Raw genomic sequence first — 24,974 nt, 5'->3', positions numbered from 1 at the left:
ACACACACAGACACACAAACACGCGCACGCATGTCCACACACAGACACACACACACACGCATGTGCACACACACACGCACACACACAGACACGCGCACGCATGTGCACACACACACACACACACACATACACACAGACACACGCACGCATGTGCACACACACACACACACACACACACATGCATGTGCACACACGCACACACACATTAACACACACGCACACACAGACACGCACAAACACGTGCACACATGCACACACACGCACGCATGTGCACACACACACACACACACATACACACACACGCATGTGCACACACACACAGACATGCGCACGCATGTGCGCACACACACACACACACACACACACATGCACACACACACACACACACACACGTGCACACACACAAACACACACATGCACACGCACACATGTGCACACACACACAGACACACGCACACACACCACGTCAGCATATCCACCTCATCAGAAGCTACTGCCTCAGCAGCAGCACAATCCCAGACTTCCCTGTTGGTCCTCTCTGGAGACTCGTCTCTTCTGAGATTACCCCCCCCCCCCTTCTCCTTCCCTAAAGCCCCCCTTCCCCTCCCCCTCCCAGAACATCCATTCCCCTCTAACCCCCCCCCTCTAACACCCCCCCCCCCCAAATAAATACATCCATTCCTCATCTAACCCCCCCCCATAAATACATCCATTCCCCTCTAACCCCCCCCCCCCAAATAAATACATCCATTCCCCTCTAACCCCCCCCCCCAGATGTGAGCGTGAGCAGCTCTCACCAGTAGAGGAAGATATCAGTGAGGACTTCCGCTGTGGTGAAGAGAGCGAATATAATCCAGTACATCATCCATTTCACCTGCAGCACAAACAACAACATCAACAACAACAACAACAACAACATCATCATCATCATCATCATCCATTTCACCTGCAGCACAAACAACAACAACAACATCATCATTCATTTCACCTGCAGCACAAACAACAACAACAACATCATCATCATTCATTTCACCTGCAGCACAAACAACATCATCATCATCATCATCATCATCATCATTCATTTCACCTGCAGCACAAACAACAACATCAACAACATCATCATCATCCATTTCACCTGCAGCACAAACAACATCATCATCATCATCATCATCATTCATTTCACCTGCAGCACAAACAACAACAACAACAACAACAACATCATCATCATCATCATCATCCATTTCACCTGCAGCACAAACAACAACATCAACAACATCATCATCATCCATTTCACCTGCAGCACAAACAACAACATCAACAACAACATCTATTTCATCTGCAGCACAAACAACATCAACAACAACATCCATTTCACCTGCAGCACAAACAACAACATCAACAACAACAACATCATCATCATCCATTTCACCTGCAGCACAAACAACAACATCAACAACAACAACAACATCCATTTCAACTGCAGCACAAACAACAACATCAACAGCAACAACAACATCTACAACAACAACATAATCCATTTAAGATGCAGCACAAACAACAACACTGCCACTTCACTCCGAGCTTCAGATAACTAGCAAACAACACCAACACACACATGTACACACACACTATACAGATATACAAACAACACCAACACACACATGTACACACACACTATACAGATACACAAACAACACCAACACACACATGTACACACACACGATACAGATACACAAACAACACCAACACACACATGTACACTACAGATATACAAACAAATAAACAAACCAACACACACACACTACACAAGCAAACACACACACACACACACACACTACTGAGTCTTTAGCGTTTTCATGTCTGTGTCGTACTCACATATTCTCTCACATCCTTCGATTTCACAGCTTTGTAGGAGGAGTATGCAGGGTACAATGTCCCAAATACGAGCCTGGAAGCACACAGACACACACACACACACACACACAGAGGTAAAGGTGGGGAACAGTGGATTCAGCCACAGGGAACAGAAACCATTGATGTCTTGAAAGGAGCCCAAAGTAGGTTAACAGGCCCAGCAGTTTGAAGTATTATGTAATCACACACACACACACCGCAGAGCTTAATCTGAAATGTGTTTACCACTAACAAGAGAAGCCTTGTTAGCGTAACAAAATATCAGCTCAATTCCAGAGGCATCCCGCATCCCTTACAACCACACACACACACACACACACACTGAAGAGCAGAGAGGGTGTGTAGAAGGTCAGACATGGGCGCCCCAAACACACAACCACACACACACACACACTGAAGAGCAGAGAGGGTGTGTAGAAGGCCAGACATGGGCGCCCCAACACACCGCTACTGGCCCGAGGAATGACCCTAGCGCAGCGGACACCGCGCATGCGCATGTCAACCTGTGGTGCTACAGCACTGACCAGAGCAACTACAAAGCCTTCAAATACAAAACAAGCCCGTGGTTTATGGTCTGGCTTGAGCTACACACTGTCGTAAGATGTTGTTGGTGCGCCAAGTTTACATTCTGCACGCCGTTATAAATAGCTCGTCCCGCTATGGGCTTGCTCCTGAAAAGATCAAAGGCTTCTAGTCTCGGCTGTTCTGTTGGTGGGGGTTAAATTATGCTCTTAGAACGCTGTTAATGGACGAAATTGGTTGAGTTAAGCTGAGCTGGTGTCTTCACCACCTGCGTTTCCCGATTTAAATGTGTGGAGATTCTGGAGGTGGCCAACTCCGCAGCTGCTACCACTCTACCCCGATCAAATGACCGACCTACATACGTGGGTTTGGCCCGAGACTACTCGTGTCATGGCTCGCAAAACATTGTCACCTCCTCTGTACACAATATAGAGACAGAATTCACCAAACCGAGCCCGTGAATTCACCAAAACCGAGCCCGTTGTCGATTGCAGTCACACAGACACGCGGAAAGGGTGTCATGACATAATCTAAGGGTCGGGTGTCAAGGAAATGTTGCTGGATCTCAGCGTCAGTGGCTACACAGACTAAGACTGTAACCTGATATTGTAATCTAAATTTAATTGAATATGGGCCGACCTATTTAGAGATTTGGCCCACATGCGGTGTCCGTCAACGGAGCAGCGTCGTGAGTAGGCTAGTGGAACACAGATGTTTTTATTTTCTTTTAGGATTACTGTCCAGCCCTTAGCCTGCGGTGTCCAGATAACAGCAGAACACCACTTCAGTCACGAGACGGGCGATCTGTCCCATTGTGTTCCGCATGAGACATCAATATACCGCCATGCAGCCGATCTGAGCCGTACAGTATGGCTTTGTCTCAATAAAGAGGCGACTCCAGCCTGATGGCTGATGCACATTATGTTATTGTGCTATGATATAGCCTACACTTGCAATATAACCGAATGCGTATTTCAAATACTAATCAAACATCCGCTGCCGTGACAGACAACCTCGCCTGCCTTTATCTGACACGCATTCCAATAAAAATCACTCTGTCCAAAGGCTGCGAATCACGGCGCCGTCCGGCTTCAAACGCGCATTCTGCTCGCTTATCGGCAGGACCGTATGATGTGAAAATTCAGCTTTGGGCGACCGCACGCGGACAGCGACGCTTCCCAGCGCCCATCTCCAAAAAGACCGAGTCACGGCGCGTCTGTGATTCAGCCCTCTGGTCGCGAACATGAGCAAGCGGTCACTGCTCTGATGGCACCAGGTGCCTCGCGCAACAATCACAACACGACCCCCTTATGCCCATTACAGGAGAATAGGTGCACCCGCTACCCCACAGATCGATTCTAGAGAGAAGCGTTTTAAGAATGACTTACACAACAAGTCTGGAGATTATCCACGACACCATCGCGCTGTGGACGGTGGCAAGTGGGTTCGTGTTGTCAGCTCAGCTGGGAGGAGTTGCCCTCGCGATGGCTGCTTGTTGCCATTTGACAGCCAGGAACGCGCGCGCGCGCGCGCGTCAAGCATCGGGCAACCCTCCTTGACCAGTTGTGCACGTTGGCTTTTAGATTCCCTCATTTCCAGAGGCGTCATTCATGTCATCGGAAAGAGCACCACATTACACATTTTTTGCAGAATTTGGCTCATTATGTCAAAACTCTACGGACATATAGCTCTAGAGATAAAAAACAAAACAAAAAAAACCTCACATCTATGCCCAAATGAAACACTGCAATCAAAGTTCAGCTATCCTTTCTAAAAATGTAATTATTTCAACAAAACCATACATGCACCATTTGAATTACTTGATTTTTAAAGTATATTTTTTGGGCTTTTTGCATAGGACAGTGAAGAGTGAGAGAGAGATGGGGTGGGACCAGGATATAACCGCAGGTCGGATTCGAACCTGGGTCCCCGTGGGCACTTCGACCATATATATGGTATGAGCGCTGTAGCCTGCTGTGCCACAGCAACACCCTTAATTACTAGAATTGCTCCATTCTACCCAGCATTGTGTCTTTCCCACCCAAACAAAGTCAAGAATTTAAATTAATTTGAATGAAATCTAATCAATTTCTTTGTATTTCTAAGTAAAACATTATGTTAATTGAACAATCACATGTTTTTGAACCATCAAAGTGACAGTATTTACGATTTTATAGGATTCCAAGCACCACAAAAGATTGAGGGCCAAATTCTGAGGTTTTTGAAATAGTCTATATGCAGGTATTATTGTATCAAAAGTCTTTAGCACATGTAACTGCAGATTTTGCATGCGTACACTAAAGTCACAAATGTCTAACAGTAAATTTGAAGTCAGATCATCATGTGTTTTATAGGCCTACCTTGTAAACAGGGGCTGCGCATACAAATCCTTTTGGCTACACTTGTCTCAGCCAGACTTGGTGAAAAAGTATCTGTCAGGAAAACAACAGCTGAGACTCGTAGCAGCAGATTCCAGCAGTTGTATTGATTGACTTGTGCAAGAAAATGCTCAATGGTCATAGCAATCTATATTATTTTATTTGTGAGAAAATATTTCACAGATGTGCAACTTCTGAAGCATTAGTTCACATTTGGGTTTACGAATTGAAGTTGTACAAGGATACAAGGAAGTTTATTGTCACATGCATATAGTTACTGGAAGTAAGAAATGCAGTGAAATTATGTCTGGTGTCAGCCTATTTGTGCATTAATGGGGGGGGGGGTAAAGAGTGCAGTAGAAGAGGGGTTTAGTAGATTAAGTGGCAAGGGCTGCATAAAAAAGGTGGGGGAGGATTGGGATTGGGTGGGGGGCACCAACAAGGAGCACCCAAGAGCAACAGGGGCAAGGAAAAACTCCCTTACCAAGGAAGAAACCTTGGGCAGATCCACGGCTCAAGGGGCTAACCCAACTGCCAGGGGTCTTGGTGTGTGTGTTGGGGGGATGACAGGGGAGATGGGATAGTGTGCTGTGTATGTGGGGAGAGGGCAGTGTGCAATATGTGTGTTGGAGAAGCTTACTATTGCAAGCAGAGTACTGTATGTATGATGTATGTGAGTGATGACAGTGAAGATGTGTATGTGGGCGGGAGGGGAGTGGAGCAGTGACTGTGTGTGTGTGTGTGTGTAGTGTGTGTGTGGGTAGGTGGGGGCAGTGTGCTGTAAGTATGTAGAGGATGTGTGTTGGAGAAGATCCTGAAGACAATGTGCTGTGTATGTAGGGAGGGGGGGGGGGCAGTGTGCAGCAAGTATGTAGAGGAGGCTTACTGTAGCAAGCAGTGTGCTGTATGTATGTAAAGTGATGACGGTGATGATGTAAGTGTGTGTGTTGGGGATGGGGGGGGGGGCAGAAGGCTAGGCAATCAAGGACATGGGTAGATGGAGGAGAAATCAAAAATAATAAATAAAAAGTTCTATGGAGATGTGCAAAAGTTGGAGAAAGTCAGATATGTGTGTGTGTGTGTGTGTGTGTTTTGACGTGTGATGAAATAAGAAAATAAATAAAAGGTCTGTAGCATAGGGAGAGGGATGTAAAAGTGCTAAAAGTCTTGTAGGTGTGTGTGTGTGTGGGGGGGGGGGGGGGTCATGAGTGCTGAGTAGTGAATGAGTGCAAAGTCAGTATAGTGTGAGTTCAGAGTTGAGAAATGTTTGAGAGTGCTGAGGAGTGAATGTGTGCAAAGTCAGTATAGTGTGAGTTCAGAGTTCGGATGGCCTGGGGATAAAAACTTCTCCTGAGTCTCTCAGTTCTGGCTTTGTGACTACATAGGCGTCTTCTTGATTTCAGCGGTAGGAATAATCCATTGTTAGGATGAGAAGAGTCCTTCAGAATCTTTTGGGCTCTTAGGAGTACTCTTCTGGAATAGATATCTTGTAGAGCAGGGAGTTGAGTTCTTATAGTACGTTCAGCTGAGCGCACTACTCTCTGCGGAGTACTACAATCTCTAACTGTGGAGTTCCCATACCAGGTGATGATGCTACCAGTTAGAACACTCTCAACCGCTGAAGTGTAGAAGGCCTTCATGATGGATGTAGAAACTTTGAATTTCCTTAGCTGACGAAGGAAGTAGAGTCGTTGTCTGGACTTTTTCAGAACATATTGAGTGTTAACAGTCCATGTTAAGTCTTCAGTAATGTGGACACCAAGGTATTTAAAACTTGTGACTCTCTCTACAGGTTGCCCGCTGATCATTAGTGGGGTGTAACTGTAGTTCTGCTGCTGCCTTCTGTAATCCACTACCATTTCCTTGGTTTTATTGATATTCAGTGTCAAGCTGTTAGATTGACACCACTGTGCCACCTCATCAACCTGATCCAAGTAGAGCTGTTCATTGTTGTTACTAATCAGGCCCAAGATCACTGTGTCATCTGCAAACTTGATGATGGAGGTATGACTACTGTTGGCTTTGCAGTCATGTGTGTATATGTTGTACAGCAGTGGACTCAAAACACAGCCTTGGGGAGCACCAGTGCTGATGGTTAATGAGTCAGATGTCAGACCCCGCCACTCTAACCACTTGTGAACGGTTGGTGAGGAAGTCAAATATCCAGTGACACAGGGTGGTGTTCAGTCCTAAGGCCTTCATCTTTGTGACCAAGGTGAGAGGTACTATTGTGTTGAATGCTGAACTAAAGTCAATGAACAGCATCCTCACATAATTCCCATTCCCCTCCTCCAGGTGAGTTAAGGTGGTGTGCATGAGGTTTGAGATGGCATCCTCTGTAGACCTGTTGGCTCTGTAAGCAAATTGGAGGGGGTCGAAGGAGGCAGGGAGGGATGAGCAGATAATGTTTTTCACAAGCTTCTCAAAACACTTCATCACTGTAGACGTCAGGGCTACTGGGCGGTAGTCATTCAGACATGATGGACTTTTGTTTTTCGGTACTGGAACAATAACAGACTGCTTGAGGCAAGTAGGAACTGTCTCTTGAGCCAATGATGTGTTAAAGATATAAGTGAACACAGGAGCTAACTGAGCAGCGCAGGATTTCAAAACCCTGTTAGAAATTCCATCCGGTCCAGTAGCTTTTCTACAATTAACCCTCCTAAAGGCATTGCTCACATCGACCTCAGAGACACAGAAAGGTGCATCCTCATTTGCTTCACATGCTGCAGCTAGTCCAATATAGTCTGTGTTTTTCATGTCAAAGCGAGCATAAAAAGCATTAAGTTCATCAGGGAGGGCTTTACTCACATTCATCATAGGAGGGGACTTTCTTTCAAAGCCAGTGATAGTTCGGAGTCCTTTCCACACTCGTGCTGGATCACCCTCCAAGAAATCAGCTTCAACTCTGTCTCTATAGCGCCGCTTAGCATCTTTAATAGCTCTACGTAAACTATAAATTGCTGCTTTGTAATCCGTCATATCCCCTGAAATAAGCCCAGCGTTATAAGTCATGGTGTGTGTCTTTAATGCCGTTCTCACTTCTCTATCCACCCATGGCTTCTGGTTAGGGAAGCTTCGGATCTTTACAGTTGGGATGATGGAATCAGTTAGCATATTGATGTAACTCAATGATACTTCCGTAAACTCATTGTTCACATCAAGTTGTGATGCACAGGATACGATTTTTTTGCTTGTGATTCTGTGTTGGTGTAGTTAGTTAGTTTGTTTATTTTGTCCTTACATAGGAAATTTGTTTTCACATACCATACAAGCCTCACAGACATGAAATACATAGGTACACACAGTTACAATTCTTCAACCACCACCCTGTTACCACATACCCCACCCACATAGATGTTAACAGCACATATACAGCACATATACATCACATTACACAGATACAAACAGGAAAACCATCACCAGTTGGCATTACAGAGGAATGAGGGCGGCACAGTGATCCATCACCGCTGTGTGTTGTTCAGTGCTGCTATTGCAGAGGGCACAAAGCTTTTCCCAAAGCGTACTCGCTTCCACCCCATAGCCCTGTATCTGCGTCTTGATGGAAGCAGAATGAAGAAGGGATTGAGGGGGTGGGTGGGGTCATGAGCGATGGTCTGTGCTCTGTTCTTGGTGAATTTACTGTTGAGATCTGATAGATTAGGGGTGGGGAGGCCTATTGCTTTGGCTGCGGTATGAGTGATGCGTGTGAGTGTTTCTGTTGGCAGCAGTTAGCATGTTGAAAAAGCAGGGAAGGCAGTAGAGGAGGATGGGCTGGACTATGCTTTTGTACAGAAGGAGCAGGTGACAGGGGGCAACAGAAAGTGATCTGAGCTTACGGATGGCATAGAGTCTCTGTTGACTGCGTTTTTGTATGTCAGTGGTGTGTTGCTCAAAGCTGAGTTTATTGTCCAGGGTGAGTCCAAGGTATTTGAAACAGTCCACTATTTCTACGGTGTCGTTGTTGATGCAGGTGGGGTTGTGGATTGTGTCAGATGGTGTTCTGGTGTTGGTGATTACAAGTTCCTTGGTTTTACTGATGTTAAGCTGAAGGTAGTTGTCAGTGCACCATTGTGTGAGGTGGGAAATGGAGTCTTGGTATGCAGATATGGAGTTATTGTCATTGAGAAGTACAGCAGTGTCATCAGAGTATTTGAAGTATGTGGTGATGGGTGTGGGACTGACACAGTCATTGGTGTAGAGGGTGAAGAGGAAGGGGCTTAGGACACACCCCTGCGGGGCGCCGGTGTTAACTGTGGTGAGTGGTGATGTGACTGCACTTATCTTGACGGCTTGTGGTCACTGAGGAAGTTGTGGGTCCAGTGGATGAGGGTCGGGGGGACGTGCAGGTGGTGGAGTTTGTTGATCATCAGGTGGCGTTGGATGGTGTTGAAGGCAGAACTGAAGTCAATGAAGAGTAATCTGGCGAAGTTTGTAGGTGTTTCAAGATGTTGGAGGAGGGAGTGGAGGAGACATGCCACAGCATCCTCCGTCCCTCTCCTGGCCTTGTAGGCAAACTGGTGGCTGTCCAGCTGTGGGCTGACAACTGGGAGGAGGGTTCTGAGGATCAGTTTTTCCAGGCATTTCATGATTATTGAGGTGAGTGCAACTGGCCGGTAATGGTTGAGTTCGGAGGGGCGGGGTTTCTTGGGTATTGGTATAATAGTAGATGTTTTCCATAGCACTGGTACAGTAGCGGTTTTGTATGACTCTGCAAACTTGTACTTGTTTACTTGTACTTGTCTCTCCCCACTCAAGACACTAACTGATTTTTTTCCATATACAGGTGTGTGAATGTGTTTTGCACCAAATATCTGATACTGAATGTAGCAAAAATGAGACCACAAGGAAACGTTTAATTTGCGATGTGTAGTGGGGATTTGTGCACCTGTAACAAAGGATTTGTGAACCCGTAGCCCCTATTTTGTGTTTACAAGGTATAAAAAATATGTACGACTTCAAATTTACTGTTACACATTTGTTTACTGTTACACAACTGTTACATGTGCTAAAGACTTTTGCAACAATAATACCTTCATACGTTTAACTGCAATAATACATGCATAACTATCACATTAAATATATAAACAATATTTAAATAGAAAATACCAAATGAATATGGTTATTTTATTAAACTATTTATGTCACAGGGAGTCATATCACTGGTGTTACTGCACAATAAAACTCTTATTTTGAAACACAAGCAATCATGCTAATGACACCACTGGACTTCCTTTTACTTAGAGGGCCCTATCATGACACTCTAAAGTGCATCGTCACTCGTCAAAAGTCTATTCAAATTTAGTAGGATGTCAAGTTCACATTGGGAGGGGTTTCGTTATCAAACGTGGAGCGCATGGCGCAACAAGGTGTTCCTAGGTTTTTTAATCAGTCATATGGGTGTGTTTGGGGCGTATAACATCATTTAAACCAATGAGAATGACATCTGTCATTCCCTTTAACGGCGCAAAGTGCGATATGTCAAATAAATGCATCGGTATTTTGGCATTCAACGGCACATTTGAAGGAGGCTGCTTGCGAGACCGTATGGAATAGTCATTCTTAAACCATGCTTTACTAAAACCTAGCATAGCCTTCACGCATTTGCACTCGTCTATTATTTAAACTCATTGGCAAAGTGAAACTAACTTCACCAAGGAGTCAGTCAACGACAAGACATTTATATGCAGTTACTTTCACTATTGACTGACAATGGGTTACCACCGAAAACATAGGCTGGAAAAAGCAACACTTACCCTAATGTTGCTCAAATGACTGAATAAAACAACATTTATCCTGCAGAGGAGTTGCTTATATCTCGTGACAGTGCGTCTTCAGCTGTGCTCCATACGTGTCTCTTACCTCTCCCCTAATCACTTTTAACCATCATTACCAATTTGCAAATGATGGTGAATAACTACTCATCATGAGATGTACAGTATTTCATAATATCTTTATTCTAATTATGTTTCCCATTGTAATCGTGCAATTTGTAATGCTTTACATGGACGTGCGCTGGTGTGTGTTCATGAATGATAGAAGGATGGTGCGTGCACCTGCCAATATGACTGTTGACATGCGCTCGCTATAATAATAATAATAATAATAATAATAATAATAATAAGCTTTATTTGTATAGCACCTTTCATACACAGAATGCAGCTCAAAGTGCTTTACATTTGAAGCATGTAATACAATAATAGTCAGTCAGTCATTATCAATCACTTTTCTTCATTGCTAGGGGCCGTTTATGATCCACTCAGCAACATATCAAAAATATAGAGAATAACATGTCATAAGACTGGCAGCCTTAACCCTCTTACCCCCCACAAGCACGCCATATGGCAACTGTGGCAAGGAAAAACTCCCATATTCCAGGAAGAAACCTTGAGCAGAACCTGACTTAATAGGGGGAGCCCATCTGCTTCTGGCTGGCTGCGCCCTCCAATAGTAGCAGATGTAGAATAATCTGAAAAAGTAGTCTACAGGATAAGATGAGTTAACTAAAAGCTTTCCTGTACAGGTATGTTTTCAGATCTTTTTAAAAAATATTTACTGAACTCGCCTGCTTGATGTACAGAGGCAGGGTGTTCCATAGTTTGGGGGCATAATGGATAAAAGCAGCTTCTCCACTTTGTTTGTGGAGCACTTTGGGTATGATTAAAAGATTAGAATTGGATGATCTAAGTTTCCTTTGTGGTTGATAAGATATTAAAAGCTCAGAGATATATGAAGGTGCTATGCCATTCAGAGCTTTGTAAGTAATTAACATAACCTTAAAATCAATTCTATAGGAAATAGGGAGCCAGTGCAGTTCAGCAAACACATAAAAGTCTAGCCGCAGAGTTCCGTATGAGTGCCAATTTCTTTAGATGTTTTTTGGGAAGACCAGTGAAAAGTGCATTGCAGTAGTCTAACCTGCTAGTGATAAAGGCGTGAATTAGTTTTTCTGCATCTTGTTGAGTTAAAAAGGGCTGCACTTTGGCAATGTTTCTCAAGTGGAAATAGGCTGTCTGAGTAACTTTACTGATATGGGGCTTAAAACTTAACTCTGCATCTAAGATGACACCGAGGCTTGTTACTTTTGGTTTGACCTGGTGCGCCAAGTTCCCCAGATTACTAAGAACAATATCTCGCTTTAGTTTTGGTCCAACCAAAAGTACCTCGGTTTTGTCATCATTTAGTTTCAAAAAAATTTTGCTCATCCACTGATTAATGGAGGTTAGGCATGCAGTGAGGGAGCAAAGGCCATCTGGGTTAGTTGGCTCCACAGAAATATACAATTGGGTATCATCTGCGTAGCTGTGGAAGTTTACATTATGCTGACTTATGACGTTTCCCAACAGAAGCATATATAGGGAAAATAGCAGGGGACCAAGGCAGCTCCCCTGGGCCACACCAAAAGGCAAGTCATGTTTTTCAGACACATAATCTCCTAGACTGATATAAAAATCTCTGCCAGTAATGTAGGTTTGAAACCAGTTTAGAGCATTATCAGAGAGATCCACCCACTTCGCAAGGCGGTGAATTAGGATGCTATGATCAATGGTGTCAAATGCCACACTCAAATCCAGAAGAATAAGGATTGAGACTTTGTTTGAGTCAGTAGCCAGTCTGAGAGATCATTGACTATTTTTACTAGAGCCGTTTCTGTGCTGTGATTTGATCTAAAACCTGATTGGAATTTTTCAAGGATACTGTTTTCGTTGAGGAAGGTATTTAACTGATTACAAACGACTTTTTCAAGTACTTTGCTCAGGAACGGTAGATTTGATATAGGCCTGTAGTTGCTCAGATTGGTATGGTCAAGATTTGACTTTTTAAGTAAAGGTTTCACAACAGCGGTTTTAAAAGCAGTTGGAAATATACCTGTTTCTAATGAGGTATTTATTACCTTGAGAATAAAGGGAGCTAAGCTATCATATACTTTTTTGAGGAATCTAGTAGGGATTGGATCCAAAACCCATGTTGAGGAGCCGGTTTGAGTTATAATTTTACCAAGCTCAGATTGAGTAATAGTGCTAAAGAACCTTAATTTTGGGGGGCTGTTTTTGGGTGTACTATCAAACATATTACTTGTGTTACCAATAGCCTCCCTTATAGAAATGACTTTGTTTTTGAAGAAGTCTGCAAATTCTTCGCATCTTAGAGAGGATGCCTGACTGAGTGTTTCAAAAGGTGTTTGATGCAATAGCCTATCAATGGTAGAGAACAACACCCTAGAGTTTCCACTGTTTTCAGCAATTACCTTAGAGAAGTTGTTCCTTCTCTCTTCCGAATAGCTCTATTATAATTTGCTATTTTTTCTTTTAGAATGGCACGGTGAACCTTTAACTTAGTTTTTCTCCATGTTCTCTCAGCTTTTCTACATGATCTTTTTAGATCATGGATATTTTCGTTCATCCAAGGTGTCAGTTTGCTACAGGGCCTTTTTTTAGTCTTTAAGGGTGCCACTCTGTCAAGCAGAGCGCCTAATTCACGATTGAGAGCCTCTACCATTTGATCAATGGGATGATGTAAAATATCTAAATTTATGGAGTCTATAAGAGCTATGAACTGCTGTTCTGCTCTAATGTCCAAGAGTCGCGATTTGATTGCAATTTCGGGATGAATTTTTGGAGTATGTAGTACTATATTAAAAGATACACAATAATGATCAGACATATTTATATAATTTACTGATAAGTCTGTGACTTCTATCCCTTTAGAAATGACTAGATCGAGGGAGGGTGTTGCCAAGGTTGTGGGTGGGTCCTGTAACATGCTGCTTTAGCTCTAAACTGTCCAACACATTAAGGAACCTACTGGCTTTAGCATCAGTTGTCTTATTGACATGAATATTAAAGTTGCCATTTACAATTATCCGATCATAGCTAGTGATGATGAGCGACATAAGTTCAGAAAACTGGTCGAGAAAGCCAGTCCATAGTTTAGGAGGGCGGTATAAGGTTAATAGAAGTACAGCTGGGTCAGCCTTCAGAGTGAGGGCAATATACTCAAAGGAATCGAATTCGCCAAAGTTGACTCTAGTGCAGCTATATTTGTTTGAGAGAATGGAGGCAATTCCACCACCTCGTTTGCCTTGTCTAATTGAGTGGAAGAAATTATAATTTGGAGGACAGGTTTCAACAAGAACAGCTTCGCTGTCTGAAGTCAGCCAGGTTTCAACAAGAAACAGAAAATCCAATTGTTTTTCACTAATAAAATCATTGATTGCAAAGGTTTTGGTAGTAAGTGCACCTATATTTAGTAAACCCATGTTAGCTGAAAATGCCTCAGGCTTTTGAGGAATATGCTGAGGTATGGAAAGAATATTTGTTAGGTTTCTAGTTTTAAATTTGTCTTTTCTTTTTACTATACGTTGGGTAGAAATCAACGTTGGAATAGAACTATAAGCATAAGTCATGCTATTGCATGACGCAGCTTGATCTATGGTAGTAGTATTGTATGTTACCCTGCAGAAAACATTCTCAGACCCATCCACATGTATAATGCCATTCGAATCAATACCTGGGGGGCGTAAATCTGTAATATTTTCTACAGAATGTCAATGCCTCAGTGTGGACGCTATGTTGTCAGAGAGTAGCCTGGCTCCATGTTGGTTTGGGTGGAGACCATCACGCTTCAGCATACTGGGCCTCTCCCAGAACAAGCCCCAGTTGTTGACATAGGGGATGCTTAGGGAAGCGCAGTAGCGTTTGAGCCAGGTGTGGAGATCAAACAGTCTGGACCATCTCTCAGCACCTTTTCTGTAGGTAGGGAGAGGCCCAGAAATGACAAAGCGTTTTTCTGTGCCCATCAGAGTGGTGATGAGAGTTTTGTAGTTTTCCTGCAGTGCTACTGACTGCTTATCTCTGATGTCGTTCGTGCCCACGTGTACGATGATGTTGTTGACCTTGGTGTGGCAGGCCAGGATGCTTGGGAGTTTCTGCTGGATGTCAAGGACCTTGGCACCAGGGAAGCAGTAGACCTTGGAGGGACCGCTACATGATGGGGGAATGCAGAGGTCTCTAACCATGGAACTGCCGATGACCAGGGTGGAGGTTGATGAGGTCCGGGGAGGAGGGGGTCGGGGGGGCGCCGACTTTCAGGAGGGACCAGGATGGTTGTCTCGGGGCAGGAGGGGCTCCTCATCCTCGGTCAGAATGGCATAGCGATTTTCCAGTCGTATAGGTTGGGCTGGGCCTGAGTGCCGTCCGGACCGTCTGCCGTGCTTGTGATGCTTGCTTCTACACCATGGCTCAGGCTGGTGTGGAGTGGAGCTGGCCAGCAGAGCAGGCTTGGTTCTCAGCAGAGGCCGGGGAGAGGCAACAGGGACAGAAGTTGCATTAGTGCATGGCATGGTTAAAATATTGGAGGACAGAGTGAAATCAGGGCATCTGGCATTAGTGTGTGTAAGAGAGGTACTTACGGAGAGGATGGTGTCGAAGAACTGTTCATCCTTCTCAATCTGATGGAGGGTCGCTATTCTGGCTTCGAGTTCCACTATCTTTTCGCTGAGAAGGACGCATGAGTCGCAGCCGGAGGGGAGGCATCGTGTCGCGGCGAGGGCTCGTCGGTGTCAACTTCTGACCAGGTTTAGGTACGATAGCGATTTTTAGTCAACGCGCCAGGCCCCCCCCTATTGCCACACCCCTGGGCGCAAATGCTTGAAATATAAACGTGCAAAATACCGAATTCAACTTTGCGCGGGTGAATAACAAACTTTACGCCATGCGCTGGTACCCAAAATACAGCCCACAGTTTTTGCCTATTGCTTTGGCTCATTATGTCAAAACTCTACACACAGCCAATGAGACTTGGCATTTGGAGATAAACAACTCATCTATGCCAAAAAAAACTGCAATCAAAACTCAAAAATTATAAATTGCTATTGTGTTTGTGTGTGTGCATGTGTGTGTGTGTGTGTGTGTGTGTGTGTGGCGGGGGTGGAGGGGAGGGATTATGGAGCCTGCCTTCTGGTCAGATCTGGCCACAAGTCCTTGCCAGGCGATGTCCTCTCAGGCTTGGCAACGTCAAAAATATCAACATGTGAACTGACCCGACCTCAATGTCTCTGCATGTTCATCTCATTCAACTGCTTGCAAAAGAGGCATGCAGGTATGTGGCTGATGGTCATATAAACTTTGTGTAACAGAGGCGAACTGAGCTAGCATGCTAGTTGCGTGTGTAAATCCTCACACCCCTTAAGAACGCTTCTAACTGCTGAGTTGGGGACCTGGGCGTTACGGAGTCCAGAGTTACAAGGATCGAAGAGGGATGACATCAAATATAAAAAGAAAAAAAAAAACATAAAATATAAAAAAGAGAAAAAGACTCAAGTAAAACAGGGATGAAAATAAACAAATAAATAAGATAATAAATAAGTGGTCTCTAGTGGTCTCACTCTACGTGATTTCCCTGATTAATTGTGATTAATCGCATTATTATACGCAAAAAACAATAATGAATTCTAAAGTATAGCACAATTCTATTTTAAATGTTCTGCCATATGAACGAAAATGCCATAAAATTTATTCTGCAAACACTTAACATCAGCATGTTGTTTATACAGTAGCAGTTAAATAAAAACTGCCCACAAAATCCTGAGCCACAATCATAACATTAAAACAGGCCATTTCTGAGGTAATGGCAGAGTTTTTTTAGTTTTTTTTTATCAGGGAGCAGCATAACCAATCTATGTTCAGTACCAAATGTCCCTTTTAGAGTGAGGTGAATCATGAATCACAAAATGTTCACTGCTATGATTTACTGACCAGGGAAATAGTCTGTAAAGATACTGAATTTCCTTTGGAGAATCCCACTAAAAAAAGAACCAGAAAACACTTTCAGTGCAGTTTTGCAATTAACTTGACGTAATGAATTCAACAGTAGTGTATTAGCACAGTTATTTTAAATGTATGAATGAAAGTGCCATAATATTTGCCATTTTTATACAGTAACATTTACATAAAAAATGCCCACAGCATAACCAGTCTATGTTCAGTACCAAATGTGAGTGAAGTGAAGCACAAAAAAAGTTCTTCAGTTCTGCAGTTCGCATTGTCAAACGCACTGTTATGCAGAGATACGGTGACGGAACGCTGGAGACTGTGCACAAAGCAGGGAACATGATCAAAAGGCAGATGTGTCGCAGCGGCTATCATATTTCGTGCACTATGTGTGGTGACTTTATTTGACACATTCCACTGCTGTGCAACTTCAATAAAGTGTCCTGCGCACGTTTCAGCATAATGTCTCTTCTTTGTTTTCATTAGCCTACTGTTAGAGCATGTGAGTGCAGCGCCCACTGTTTAACTTTAACTCCGAGGTAATTATTACCCAGTGATGTCTAGTAGTCCCCAGTGAGAGCAACAGCGGGTGCACGTTGTTCAAGTCTGTATTCTTCTTGTGATGGTGCGTCTTGAGGGAATCTCATAACTGCCGTCATTTGTTGCGATTCTTAGAATGTTTTGAACACCGACGTCCTCTACAACACTAATTGGCCTGCAGTCTGTAGCTGCACTTCGCTATGACATTACATTTTGTTAACTTCTCTTGCCTTTGTTTATCTATACTTCTCCCACACGCTGCATCTAATAGTCTGCTGAAGCCTCGCACCACTGTTTGTTTCATTGAATGATTGGCTGATATCAACTGTGTCCTTTTGCATTTAGGTGATATTTCAGACTCGAAGTACTCCGGTGATAAGAAAAGAGCAACAGACTTTTACAGTAATAAAATAAATAATTAAAAACTGTGTTAATACGCGATAAAATATTTGTCGGCGTTAATTGATTACTGAGTTAACCCTTTTTTTTCCCGAAACGTTCGATTTTGACATCTTCATTTCAAAAGGCTATATCTTAAAAGTGATAAGAGATAGAGACTTTCTGTAAATTAGAGAAATATTAAGGATGACCCAAAGTTTATGTAGGCCATCTTGGATTATAGAATTTTCATGAAAAGTTGCATGTTTGAATGATAAAATGCACCACTTCTTTTCCCCCAAAATGTCCCTCACCTTCTGAATGCTATATTGCACAATACTGAATGCTCAGGTAAATAGTAAGTAGTAAACAAACTGTATAAATCATTACTAATAAATGGCAGAAACAAACCAAATGCATGTAGCGGTAGGCTGGCCTTTTGCTGTAGAGATTTTCCATTTACTACATACAGTAGGCACTCTGATTCCATGTATGGGGCACATATATATTATTCAGATGACACACAAACACAAGTAGACAAGACCTGTTTAGTTCAAAAGCTCACTTGCTCACGAGACAAGACAAGAGACAATGTTAGTATTTGTTTTCTTTTTGTTGATGTTTTTTTGTTGTTTTTTTCTTAGCTGACAAAGACACACACATCACAAGGACATGAACACACAAAAAAGAACACATGTCCTAAATAGTCAGGGAAATAGATAATCAACAGTGTAAATCATTACTAATAAATGGCTGACAATTATTTTTTTTTATGTAGCAGGCCTTTTGCTGTAGAGATAATGACTATCCATATCCATACAGTGCCGGCATTCCCATCATCTTGTGATAGACTATGCCTAATGGCTCTCCTGCCCCGTGTCACCACCTCTGCTCCTGTTGCGAGCAGCATGGCCAGATCTGCCTCGCGCTCGCGTCGAGTGGAGAGAATTTGCGCAGCTCGGACTAGGCCTACTGTCACTCTCATTGCGACTCCCCACACTGCCTCTACGTTCCCCCCTAACTGTCCTATGAGCACTTCGACCTCGTCTAACATACCCAGTGGCATTAGACAAAGGCTCCACCACGTTACTGTCGCCGCGATTGCGGAGAGGCACACGTTCAGAAGACAGAAGCTAGCGCTATGGATATTAGGCTACCTCCAGCCTCATTCGCCACACCACTAACACCCTGCTAACTTCCCGATGAACACTCCGAACCCGTGAAACATTATTCCCACCAGTGACATTGGGCAAACGATTCAACGTTTGTGCTTGGTGTAAGCTAAACTATGGAGTAAACTCTCACTTTGTCCAGCTGCATCATTGCAAGGCAGGGACGCATCTGAAGCCTCACTAAACGAATCACCGTCATTTTCTGAAGGCAGATATTCCCCTTCAGAATCAGGGTCCGCGAATAGAAGACCCAACACTTCATTTCAGGTAAACTTTTTTGATGCCATTAGACGATAATCTAATGCAAATACTCACTGACGTTGACAATATCGCTCTGACAAAGTGGCTCACACGCATACTAGCTCCGGTATTTCACACACTGATTCAATGCACTGTAGCTAGAAAGTTTTGTTTAAAGCATGTCGTTTTTTCGACTCGGGGATGACGTATGACATGTCTGCCATCTAGTGGAGTGGAGGTTGAACGAAATATGACACCCTATTTGACTAAATCGGCCATTTTATTCAGTACTGCATCTTGTCGAGTAAACTCGACCGTGGCGCCTAGAGGGTTAACGTGATAATAACGAGTTAACTTGCCCAGCCCTAATAAGTAGATATACTCTTTTGATCCTGTGAGGAAAATTTGGTCTCTGCATTTATCCCAATCTGTGAATTAGTGAAACACACTGCACACAGTGAACACACAGTGAGGTGAAGCACACACTAATCCCAGTGCAGTGAGCTGCCTGCAACAACAGCGGCGCTCGGGGAGCAGTAAGGGGTTAGGTTATACCTGTCAACACTCCCGTTTTTCCCGGGTTTCTCCCGTATTTCAAGGTCATCTCCCAGCACCCTCCCGTTTTGTTATTTCTCCCGGAAAACTACCGTAATTTGCATGGCCATCAAACTTAATTTAAAAATCATTGATCCATTCATTTTTTCTGTTAGTCTGACATCTCCCAGGTTGCCAGATTTTGTATGAAAAACACCCTACACATACACGATCACTTAGTTTCAATTTCAACCGTTTTGTCATAGGCTAAAACCTGGCAACCCAAAACCCAAATAAAGCGGGTGCCGAGTGCGCAGCCTGAATCTCGCAAGCAAGCGGGCTAGTTGAATAGCCTACTCCAGAACTAGCTGAATTTAATCGATTAACACATCACATAAACTGTTATTGAGCGTTGTTGATACACAATTGACAACTTGTGTCCTCGGAACCGAATCCGACAGCAAGCAGCTTTGGAGTTTTGGCCTAGGCTGCAGGCAGGCAGCAGCTGCATTCTGGCATGCATAGGCTTTCGGTAAGGTAAAAGCAACGACCGAAATGCAGTGTTGAAACATGTGTAGGCTATGAAACATGTTAAATATGCAAACACTGATCCGGTACAAACACTGCCCCCCCCCCCCCCCCGGAAAAAAATATTCTCACGTTTTTGGAAAGCTAAATGTTGACAGGTATGGATTAGGTGCCTTGCTCAAGGGCACTTCAGCCGTGCCTACGTCGGGGTTCAAACCGGCAACCCTCCGGTAACAAGTCCGAAGCCCTAACCAGTAGGCCACGGCTTCCCCCCAAATGGTGCTCTAGTGGTCTTCAGTGGTCTCCAGTGGTGTGTAGTGGTCTCCAGTGGTGTGTAGTGGTCTGTAGTGGTGTGTAGTGGTCTCTTGTGGTGTGTAGTGGTCTCCAGTGGTGTGTAGTGGTCTGTAGTGGTCTCTTGTGGTGTGTAGTGGTTTGTAGTGGTGTGTAGTGGTCTCCAGTGGTGTGTAGTGGTCTCTAGTGGTGTGTAGTGGTCTCCAGTGGTGTGTAGTGGTCTCTAGTGGTGTGTAGTGGTCTCTAGTGATCCGGTACAAACACTGACCCCCCCCCCCCCCCCGGAAAGTGGCCAGTGGTCTCTAGTGGTGTGTAGTGGTCTCTAGTGGTGTGTAGTTTTTTTTTTTTTTTTTTTTGTAACTGTGGTGGTGTGGAGCTGTATGTGTAACTGTTTCATTGCCTATGTATGAGCTGTGTGTGTGTGATGCAGTGATCGTGAAGCCCAAGACAAATTTCCCCTTGGGGACAATAAAGTATACTTTACTTTACTTTACTGGTCTCTAGTGGTGTGTAGTGGTCTCTAGTGGTGTGTAGTGGTCTCCAGTGGTCTGTGGTGGTCTCTGGTGGTCGCCACTTAAGCATCTCAGTACCTGAGAGTGTATTGTTAAACAATGTTTCCCACATTCCCATAAATAAATTTAAACAGTGAAGATGGTCATGGGTTTCCACACACAAGAGGTCTATGGGTCCATGCACACACACACACACACACTCTCTCTCTCTCTCTTGATTTCTCTCTCTCTCTCTCTCTCTCTCTCTCTCTCTCTCACACACACACACAGTCTAACAAAAAAACAAACACACACACACACACACACACAGTGAGCCCTTTCAGAGTCACAGCCTTTCAGCTACTGACACACACAACCTGAGACACAAGACCTGAGGTCTGGTTACACCACTCAAAAGCTTGTGTGCGTGTGTGTATGTGTGTGTATGTGTATGTGTGTGTGCGTGTTTGTGTGTGTGTGTATGTGTGTGTGCGTGTTTGTGTGTGTGTGTATGCGTGTGTGTGTGTGTGTGTGTGTGTGTTATCTAATCCTGTTGTCTGTCTGAGGATCCTGCAGGAAGTCCCCAGGGGATCACATGACCCCTCTCCCACAATACACTGCTGTTTCTGGGTGGAGTGTGAAATAGGGCTTTCAGACATACGTGTAAGACTGGAGGTTCTGCTGATGTTAAACGGTGGGGCCGTATATCTGAACAACATAAACGGTCATATGGAAGTCTGAACATAACCGGTTGTTAGCCATTACGGTCGGTTTTCTGTTCATTGATAGCCTTCTCATGACCTCACTGCTGAGCCCGATATTGTTGAGAATAAATATGCCTAGAGAAAATGAAAACGAAGAAAACCCAACTTTGTTCCAAGCTCCTTACGTAAATGCAATAGGCTATAGACACATGGGGAGAGGATGCTTTTGGAAAAATAAACCATGAAAAAATGAACAACTTCACTGTTATGTTAGTATTTTGTTTGTTGTTTAAAAACGTTGTATATGATGGCCTTGAAGTCTTGAGTTAGCCTACTGAATTGGCTGGTACCATAAAGTTTGTGCATGCTCTCTCCAATGCAAACCAGATTTGGGTTCCATAGCCAAGTAATTCTGCTACATAACGTTGAAAACAGATAAATGTATTAATTTGAGGCACACATACAAATACTGTAGGTCAGCTTCAAGTATGCGCACTTACGTGAGTACTTCAAGTATTAGCCTATACGCACAATACATTTTGTAAACAAAAACAGCAGTTGTGACAGCGGCCGCATATATTCTGCGTCATATCTCGCCTCTTGCGAACTCTGCAAGCCCCCTCCCCTCACTCGACAACCACACGGAGATTTGTAATGTGCGTGTATGTCGTTCACACATAGGTCCGTATAAGGTCAGTATAAGGTCCGCAGGTTAGCATCATATCTGAATTATCCGAAAGGTAGAACCTCCCGTTTGACAAATCTCCGCATATAGACCCCGTTTACACGAGCATGTGTATTTTTATAAACGAAGACATTTCCCTACGTTTGAGCCTTTCATTTAGACGCAAACGGAGAATTCACCCCGTAAAACGGTTATCCAAAAAAACTCCGGCCAAAGTGATTTTTTTGGAAAACTTTGTTTATGCGTTTGGTTGTAAACTGTGGTAAACGGAGTTTTGGGCAGCCAACGTCACAGTATGCGACAGAAGTACACCAAATGTGCGACCAATGTTTACATTTACATGTTCTCACGTGCGACTTTTCAGGCTTCTGATTGGTTAATGTGAGCTTGAGCTTATCGTTAGACTGCCACTGTGGTTTGGCGTGCTCATGACAGCATGTATGATCATATTCACTGAAACCGACACTATGCTCCGACAGAACAAGATAAATCAGCCAGTTTTAGAAAAAAAACCCGCACTTCTACCTCCACCTAGAGCCTGTTATTTGTTTTGCAAAATCCACAGCTTCCGGTTCTTCTGGTCCAATCAGAGCAGGGCTGTGTGAGATAGATATTTATTGATCCCTAAGGGAAAATTCAAGATGCAGTCTGGTGCGCACTAACGAGCACAAACTCGATGAGAGGGTGCTCGGTGGTAGTGGGGGCGGGGCAAGAAAGTTGTAAACATTCAAAAGTCCCCTCAATCTCTCAGACTTGCCAACTGCAGCTTTAACTACAAATAAAATAGAGCTAAGCAGTTATAGTATCAATATACAACAGAAACAGCATCGCCGAGTACATGATATATACATATATACTACACACACATATATATATATATATATATATATACATTATAAGGTTCAGCAGAATGTATGATATACACATACTCCACTACATATATGTAGACATTATAATGTTCAGCAGAGTACTGTAGATGCATATTAAGCTGAGTCACTGTAGATGCATGTATAGCTGAGTCACTGTAGATGCATATTAAGCTGAGTCACTGTAGATGTATGTATACATGTAGCTGAGTCAAGGTCAAGCTGATCATTGTTGATGGCTTCTGGTTGGGGTAGACCTGGATGTGTTTGTCCACTGTGACAGTGTCTATGCAGTTATTAATGTAGCACAGAACACTGTCTGTGAACCAGACTTGTGCAACATTCCGAAGTGAATTGAGAATGACTCCTAAATTCCAATTATAGGATGTCCAAAATAGGATGTAGAATTATAATTCAAGGGTAGTGTATAATTAAGGTATAAGGAGGGTAGTGCTTAACAATGAAGCTTCACAGTATATGTCGGATATGATTGCATCAAACATACATCTTTTTTTTTTTCCAAGTATTTTTATTGCTTTTAAAGGAGTTTAACAGTCGTTGAAAAACATTATGTCACAAGTCCCCTTAATAAAATCCCTCCCACCCATAGAACCAATCATGCCAACATTTTCAACACTGAGTATAGCAAGATAATAACAAAGAAAAAGAAACTATAATCATTAAAACAATTATAACATTAATTCAATTAATAATAAATTAAATAACATAAACAATATAAATTATACAAAAATAAAAACAAAATTATAAAGATAATACCGTTGTACAATAAAACAAAACAAATTGAATAAATAAATTGAATAAACAATCAGGAATTACAGCAGTAAGACCTTGCTTTTCCATAGGTGCTGTGTATTATTCAGGAGGAAGCGTTTTTAGCCTATCAAAATAGGTCAACAGAGGGTCCCAGGTTTTATGAAATTTCTTGTTAGAGTGTCCCTTAAGAAAGTACTTTATCTTTTCCAGCTTTAAAAACATCATAAGGTCTGACAGCCACACAGAAACTTTTGGAGGAGTAACTGATTTCCATTCTAATAATATCCTTCTGCGTGCTATAAGAGTTGCAAAGGCTATAACACTCTCTTTTCTACTAGGTATTATCACATCTGCTCCCTCTACCCCAAATATAGCAGATGCAGGGTTGGGTTGTAGGTGCAAACCAAACGCTTCATTTAAAATGTCAAATATTGACGTCCAGTAGTCAGTCAGTTTGGGACAGGCCCAGAACATGTGGGCTAGATCCCCCTTGGCTATCTTGCAACGATCACAAGTATCATCCAAGGTACTGTACATTTGGGCTAGTTTCACCTTACTAAAATGCATCCGATGAAACACTTTAAACTGAATTAGATTGAGACGTGCACAAGGAGAGGTTCCATTAATCCAACTCTGCGCTCTATTCCAGACGATGTCTGATATGTCAATACCAAGTTCTGCTTGCCATGTGGTTTTGATATTGTTTGTCGTTGGATTTTCAGATGACATAATGACTTTATAAATGTTGGAAATGTGACTACCCCAAGTTACAGGCCTTTCAAGTATGTCCTCCATCACTGACCTTTCAGGAATTTGAGGGAATGATGGAACCAAAGTTTGAACAAAATGGCGAATTTGAAGGTATCGAAAGAAATTAGATTTAGAAATAGAGAACCTATCCGAAAAGTCTGCAAAATTAGGGAAAACTTTATCTATGAATAAATCCTTACAAGTAGTTAGACCATTGTGTCTCCACTGTCTGAAAGAGTTATCTAATTCTGCAGGGGGAAACAGATGATTTTCACTGATTGGACTGTATATGGACATTTCAGTCAGCTTAAATGTCTGCCTGAATTGTATCCATATTCTCAAAGTAGAAACCACCACTGGACTACAGGAGAAACGGGTTGGAAAGAGAGGTAGTTTTGAGGTGATTAGGGCAAGAAGCGATGACTGTTTGCAGCTT

General features: G+C 43.1%; 1 long non-coding RNA gene across 1 annotated transcript; it reads right to left on the bottom strand.

Moving 5' to 3' along the window:
- Window positions 1-789: 789 nt before the first annotated feature.
- On the bottom strand, window positions 790-4,109 carry LOC121705470. The gene is made up of 3 exons (XR_006030805.1): window positions 3,825-4,109; window positions 1,876-1,948; window positions 790-874 (listed from the first exon to the last, which is right to left on the bottom strand). It is a non-coding gene; the product is annotated as an uncharacterized LOC121705470 (long non-coding RNA).
- Window positions 4,110-24,974: the final 20,865 nt, after the last annotated feature.

The sequence above is a fragment of the Alosa sapidissima genome, chromosome 1 (genome assembly GCF_018492685.1).
Source record: "Alosa sapidissima isolate fAloSap1 chromosome 1, fAloSap1.pri, whole genome shotgun sequence".
NCBI classification, from domain to species: Eukaryota; Metazoa; Chordata; class Actinopteri; order Clupeiformes; family Clupeidae; genus Alosa; species Alosa sapidissima.
Note: the sequence above shows the minus strand (reverse complement) of the source record. Positions and strands in the feature narration are given on the sequence as shown.